Here is a 7,500-nt window from a genome sequence, read left to right as displayed (position 1 = left end):
GTGTAGTGTCTTTTCCGGTTACCTCTCAGGATGAAGGCCGCGCTGTGTCTCTCAACAAGCGGTGGTCGCTGACTCACATTTCCTGGACGTCTTTTGATGCACTTCTTCATATTTCACGTTCCAATGATGATAAGAGAAAGATTTATTCTCTTCACCAATAAAACCTTTCGTGAGCGTTTCCTGTTTTGCTTTCTATCGGAAAATGTGTGTGTGTGTGTGTGTGTGTGTGTGTGTGTGTGTGTGTGTGTGTGTGTGTGTGTTATTCATCCCATGGTCGTCTGCCGGTCGCCCAGTCAGTCGTTCCCCTACGGAAGCAGCTCAAAGCTCAAAGGGGCCGATCTCTGGATACCACTGAGACCACTCACACGCCACACACCGGGACAGCCAGGTCACCACCCCTTAGTTGATTGATTGACTGGGATTAAAGCAAAAGAACATCGCGGTCATATTGCGCCGCTAGAAAAAGAAGAAGAAAAAAAGCAACTAACATGGTAGGTAAAAAATATTTATATTAAAACAAAATTAAAGTATGGTAGAAACATACTAAAAATCACACACACACACACAAAAAAAAAAAAATGCAGATATATAAAAGGAATGAAATCAAGCAGTGAAAAGCGAAGTGAGAGTAAAGAGTCACAAACCCCCTGGCTTACATCTCGTACCTACTTGCTGCTGCAGCTGTACAGGCCCTACAAATTAAGAGGCTCGCCAATTTGCCTCGCTGCGCCCAGGATTCAAAGTGTGTGTGTGTGTGTATGTGTGTGTGTGTGTGAAGAGAGAGAGAGAGAGAGAGAGAGAGAGAGAGAGAGAGAGAGAGAGAGAGAGAGAGAGAGAGGAGGAGAGAGAGAGAGAGAGAGAGAGAGAGAGAGAGAGAGAGAGAGAGAGAGAGAGAGAGAGAGAGAGAGAGAGAGAGAGAGAGAGAGAGAGAGAGAGAGAGAGAGAGAGAGATGCAATGTTAAGTTCTCTTTCACCATCACAACACACTATCTCCTGACTGGCACACAGAGACAGCGAGGGACGTGCGCCGCTGACTGCAGACTGATAATGAGCGGGGGATTAATATTTAAGCCCAACATTTATATCTCCGTTGATAGGATACACGGGCCTAATTGAGCTAATTCTCCACTACGCGGATTTATCTTGATGTTCACTATTTATTGCTCTTCGCTCCAGGCATGAGTTTCTATTTCCAGCATGCAATGTGCAGCTCAGGCATTCACGCAACTTTGCTTTACCTGTCGAGCTGTATTGCTGTGTCTGAAATGTCCCTGCACGTGCCACATTCCACGCATAAAAGCACGCACACTGCACTTTGATCTTTGCCGAAAGGACAAGAAGCGAGATAGTAATAATATCAAAGCATAAACTCGTCAGAAAAAAAAAAAAAAAATGTAGGAACAAATAACATTTATATAAAAACAAATTTATGACTGACAGCACGCTTCGTCTCTATGGATGCGTTTTACATACAAACTATGCTATGTTGTGTTGTTTTCCATATTTTCTATGTTTGTAATTATTATTATTGTTTTCGTAATGATATTTTCGAAAACCATCCTGGGGCAAGGCTTACTGAGGAGGTGACTAGAAATGTCTAAAGTGTTAAATTTTGGGAACTGGAAAGAACATTAGCCCTTTCACTGCGACAAGAAACAATCAACAGTACCAGGAGCAATGTGTGAAGTCGTTATACGCATTTACAAGAAAGTTTGCGATGAAGAAGAATATATTTTTCAATTTCTTCTCAGTTCAGAGATTGGATGTGGCTGTAGAACAAGATGTCTCCGAGTGATTGGTAACTGGGAAAGGTGTATCAAGGTGGCAGTCAAAATCTCAAAAGCGCAAAAGTCAGCTGGTCCGCCGAGAAAGGAAGCAGGGAGCGGGGCATGTACGAGTAGATCAGCTCATCCTACAGCGACTGCAATGGGAAAACCTTCGATAGAGGGCAATGTTGAATCAAAACAACCAACGCGGGAAGACAGTTCAGTCACAACACCAGCTGGAAACCCTTACTGGAGGAGGAGGACCCTAAATGGAAACTTTACTGGTGGAGGACAATGCTACACTTAAGGCTTCATAAATCTGCCGCCAGACGAGAGTGCAGTCGCCAAACTCCGCCAAACTAGCAACACAAAGGGATACGCCGCCGGCATTCAAACTCTGGTGGGACACACTCACGGGGCGCTCGGGAACCACTGCGCTAGAGAGTGGCTATGCTCGTCTAGTGGGCATGGTCGGCTCCACTCCACACGCTCCGGGAAGCTTGTTCGTGTCCCTGCATGTGGAAACTACTGGGAACATATTGCACTTCTCTTAAATTATTTCGTGCGATGATAACTTAGTTTGTGATGTCAAGAGTTGGTGATGTCAAGAGCCAGTTCCCCTCTCTCTCTCTCTCTCTCTCTCTCCTCTCTCTCTCTCTCTCTCTCTCTCTCTCTCTCTCTCTCTCTCTCTCTCTCTCAAACACAGAACACCATCACACAACACCTGTTCTTTCTCTCACGGCCGGTATTTACACAATTCTCAAAACACTACATCTTTTTTCACCGACACGCGCCATTCGGTTAAGTGCACAGGCGATGGAAAACTCTCGTCAACGATTACAGTAAATTTGCTTACGGGTAAAAATACAAACGGTGCCCTTTGTTCTGCACTCCCACGGCTGGACGAGAGTAAAGATGCAGGGGAGGAGAGGAGTAGGGTGACGAAGATGAGGACTGAAAGCTAGAAGACAAAATAGAGGGAAGCTTGGCAAGGAGAGGAATAAGAAGCAGGAAAATGAAGGTAAGAATGGAAGAGAAAATAAAGGAAAGAAAAAGACGATGTAAGGGGAGGCGAACAATAAGATGACGAAGATGAGGACTAAAAGGTAAAGAACAAAACTAGAGGGAGGGAAAGCAAGGAGAGAGAAAGACAGAGAGGGATAAGAAGAAAAAAAAAATGAAGGTGAGAAGAGAGGCAAGGAAAAAAAAGTAAAGGAAACAAAGAAAACGATGCAAGGGGAGGTGTAAATTACCGGAGGGACGAAGAGACAAGGCTGGAGTTCAAAAATTGTACGGGAAAGGTGGAGAAGGCAACTTAGCAGAAAACGAGAAAATGAGGTGAGGAGGTAAGTGGAAGGGCTGGTGGAGGAAAAGGAGATTTGGCGGATGGAGGAAGGAGGTGAGGGGAAAGAGAAGACCAGAGAAAGATAAAATGGTAGATAGATAGAGTTTATTGATCATAAGTATTGTACATGATTAAAAACCAAAAACACCATGAAAAAAAGGGTAAAAATCTTATAATGCAGTAAAAGAAAAGAGGGGAAGAAGACGACGGAAAGGTGAAAGGGGAAGGAGGAACGTGAAAGAGGAAGGAGGGAAATTAAATGAAGGTAGAAGGGAGAGAAAATCATGAAAAGGTGTAAGGTAAAGGAGAAAGACATAAAGAGAAAGGTAGAGATGGAAGAAGACATTAGAGCGATGGGTGGAAAAGGTGGAGCGTGGAGGGGGAGGTGAAAGAAGGAAGCTGGAAGAAGAAAAACGGTATGTAGAAGGACGGAAAAACACGGAAAGGAGAAAGATACAGAAGGTGGAGGAGACTCGCGGACTTTAGATGGAAAAGGTGGAGCGAGGAGGGGAAGGTAAAGGGAAGGTGGAAGCTTTAAGCGGAAACTCAAGCTGAAAGGCACGGCGGCGATGGAATGACTGACTGCTTTAAAATATACTCCAAGGTGGTGCAGCAGCAAGAGTGACTGGCCGCCGGAATCCTGTTAAGCATAAAGAAAACTCAGCTCACGAAAATAGCAAAAAATTGAGTGAGGAGGCAAGCAGACAAGAAGGAATGAATAAATAGAGAAATGATAAAAGGAGCACCGGGTATAAACGGAACCAAAGGACATAGAAGTAATGAAAGAATATTACGAAAATGAAGAATATATAATTATGCAAGTAGAAACAAGCAACAAGCGAACAGGCAACCAGATGACAAGAAAGGGGAAGGAATTATTGGAAAGAAGGATGACAAAAAGTACCCAGAACATAAACAGAAGTAAAGGACACAGAAATAATGGAAGAATATTAACAAATGCTGAATATGAAAGGAATCAAACAGAAACAAGCCAGATGAGATAAGTAGATGGACGAAAAGAAAAAAATAAAAATAAAACGGGATACGGAAAAAAAGAAGGAAATAAAATGCAGGAAAATAGAGAAAGAATATTAGGAAACTGTGGGATATGACATTAGTGTAATATCATGAGTGAGGGAGTGAGAGGACGGGAAGAAAGGAGAGGGAAATGAATAGAAGGATGACATAAAGGGAGCCAGAATACAAACGGAACTGAAAGGCAAGAGAATAGAAGAGGACGAAGGGAAGGAGATTCAAGAGCAAGTGGGGGGCGGAAGGAAATGAAGAGCGAAAGTAAGAGAAGGTGAAAGGGTAAAGAGAGAGAGAGAGAGAGAGAGAGAGAGAGAGAGAGAGAGAGAGAGAGAGAGAGAGAGAGAGAGAGAGAGAGAGAGAGAGAGAGAGAGAGAGAGAGAGAGAGAGAGAGAGAGAGAGAGAGAGAGAGAGAGAGAGAGAGAGAGAGAGAGAGAGAGAGAGAGAGAGAGAGAGAGAGAGAGAGAGAGAGAGAGAGAGAATACAAAGGCTGCTTAACATCTACACTGCTATCTCAATTTCAGTAATGATAAAATTTCGCAATAAATCTCAAAGGTCAGAAGGCAACATCAAGTAGCATATTGAAGAGTCTCTGCACGCATAGGAGTCTAGATTAAATAAATAGTACCATGCAGAAATTTGACCTCTCCATCAACCCTTTCATTGCGATACGAAACAATTAAAAGCACCAGAAGTAATGCATGAAATCTTTATAAACATCTACAAAAAAAGAAGGGGAATAAAAAGAATAGATTTTTCAATTTCTACCCAGTTTAAAGATTGAAGATGGCAGGAGAACAAGTAAAGATGTCCCAGAATGATTGGCAATTAAGGAAAGATGTACCAAATAGCAGTCACATGGTTAATCTTTCTTACTATTACCATCAATTAATATCATGTGAAAATTTGTTTGAAAGGGCACACAGTTGTGGATTACGAGTATTAGAGATAAATGCCTTAGTAGTGAAATAGTTAAAGTAAGAAGAAATAGGAAAAAAACAACACGTATTTATTTAATCATTTTGCGACAGTATGGTGCCTCAGTTTACATTTTCAGAGACTGTAGTATGTGTCTATAGAAATGTTGAGAGTTACGAGTATTATGGGATAAATTTAGTAGTGAAACGGTCCAGGTGAGAACGAGAAGGAAAAGAAGCTCATATTTTCCGACAGTACGGTGCCTCAGTTGTGAATGAAGCTGTGTTCTCGCCTGGTTCGGGAAAGTAATGCATGTAATCTAGAGAGAAAAGTTAGCCTATAATATTAATAATAATCACACTCATAATATACAGATCAAGAGTTCAAATAGGATGTAATCATTATCTTCCCATAACTAGCCCTTTTACTGCTTCGGCTGTTATTTGTTAGCAGTCCTGAGCTGTGTTTGGACATTCTAGAAAAAGGGAGAACAAGAAGTTAATTTGGTGTTCTCCAGGCTGCAGATCTATTATGTGCTTAAAATCTGTAGGTAATTATGGGAAAATTGTCTGGTAGTGAAAGAGTTTGAGTTCTTAGAGTCACTTATGGCACAAAAAAAAAAAAGCTAATACGAGTATCTGTTATTACTTTCACTGTCTAAGTATAAAACATTCAACACATCCAAGATTTCCCTTCTACTGCTGCGTGTGTGCATTTAATAGCCAGTCCTCGAAGCACATAATATTTGTCTTCATTCACCTTTAGCTCAGTGCACAAAAAATACAAGGGAAACCCGCTCAATATACTTCGTCATAATTTCAAAACCACAAAAAAAAAAGAAAGACAAAAAAACAGTGTTCCTTCGTAGTGTTGTCTTCCCCATAGTCATCCCTCCTGCGTGGGGCGCCCCTGAATCACCGAGCAGAGCCTGAACCACCTGCTAGGGGCGCCATACTTTACGGGGGCGTGGGTGTCGATACACTCGTAAACCTACAGCGGTGGTGAGGCGGGGGGCTATAACATTCATTTATGCTTACTTTTACACCTTTCTTCACCGCCGATACACTGCCGAGATGATGGTGGTGGTGGTGGTACTGGTGGTGGTGGTGGTGGTAATGCAGCTCGTGGTATTTGGGTAAAGGTTAAGGTGACTCTCAACCTTCGCCACGCCTGAAAAGTTTGAGAGAGGCCTTTATCCCGCCTTGCAGTCATGTAGGTGGATGATGATGAAGAGTGACTGGTGTGTTTTTGTTGGGTCTTCTTTCCTTCTTTGTCATGTTCTTGTTGCTTCTCCTCCTCTTCTTGTTGCATCTTCTTCTCTTCTTCGTCATGTTCTTGTTGCTCCTCCTCTTCTTCTTTGTTATGTTCTTGTTGTGTCTTCTTCTCTTCTTTGTTATGTTCTTGTTGCTACTTCTCTTCTTTATTATGCTCTTGTTGCTTCTTCTCTTCTTTGTTATGTTCTTGTTTGCATCATCTTCACTTTTTTGTCATGTTCTTGTTGCTGCTTCTTCTTTTCTTCTTTGCCATGTTTTTGTTAATTCTTTGCCTTCTCTTCTTTGCCTTAGCCTTGTTCTGTATGAGAGCGCTTTGTTCTGTATCTATCCTGTTCTTCCACATATATTTTGCTGGTAGTAGTAAAAAGGTAACAGATACCCTCCTTACAGGCGATTAGAATTAGGTCCTCCGGTATCTGTTCTTCTCATGTAGTCTCGTGTATTCTCTTTCCCTTCCTTTGTCTTTACATCTCTTTCTCTTCCTCACACGGAATTAATGCGAGGCTGAAACGGTCTCATTAATCAAAGGAGACAATACAATATTAACCACAACCACCACTACTATTACCACCATTATCACCATCACAACCACCACCACCACCACCACCACCACTCCAGCTTGGGCGTGTCAAGAGTTCACACGACGTTGAAGGAAAAAAAAAAGAGAAAAAAAAGAGGAAAGAGGAAAGACAACTTAATCATTTCTCTTCAACTCTCCCGTGGCCGCGTCCTGGAAACAACAGAATCGTGACATACCTGGAATCCAGTCGAGTCTGTGATGGCTGCTCTTGTTCTGGAAAAGGAAAGAATAAGAATGAGGTGAAAAGAATTAAACTAGATAGCGAGAGAGAGAGAGAGAGAGAGAGAGAGAGAGAGAGAGAGAGAGAGAGAGAGAGAGAGAGAGAGAGAGAGAGAGAGAGAGAGAGAGAGAGAGAGAGAGAGAGAGAGAGAGAGAGAGAGAGAGAGAAAGAGAGAGAGAATGTTAGGTAGGTGTTTATTTAATATTCATGTATTTGGAGGATGTAGAGAGGGATATATAAATAAGAGAGATTGTTCATATTTTCTTCACCATCTATGTAATACTACCATTACTTTAATTGTAATCTTTCTTTTTAAAATAACGAATAAAAACCGATTAACCATAACAAAGAGAGAGAGAGAGAGAGAG

The 7,500-nt window shown here is 42.0% G+C and overlaps 1 long non-coding RNA gene across 1 annotated transcript in view; it reads right to left on the bottom strand.

The window, feature by feature from the left end:
- LOC135099669 (uncharacterized) overlaps positions 1–7,500 on the bottom strand; it is a 341,412-nt gene that overhangs the window by 65,234 nt on the left and 268,678 nt on the right. Inside the window, exon 5 of the long non-coding RNA XR_010268245.1 lies at positions 7,089–7,125. This is a non-coding gene — a long non-coding RNA (uncharacterized LOC135099669). The remainder of the gene's footprint in view (positions 1–7,088; positions 7,126–7,500) is intronic.

Source organism: Scylla paramamosain, chromosome 4, assembly GCF_035594125.1.
Source record: "Scylla paramamosain isolate STU-SP2022 chromosome 4, ASM3559412v1, whole genome shotgun sequence".
NCBI classification, from domain to species: domain Eukaryota; kingdom Metazoa; phylum Arthropoda; class Malacostraca; order Decapoda; family Portunidae; genus Scylla; species Scylla paramamosain.
Note: the sequence above shows the minus strand (reverse complement) of the source record. Positions and strands in the feature narration are given on the sequence as shown.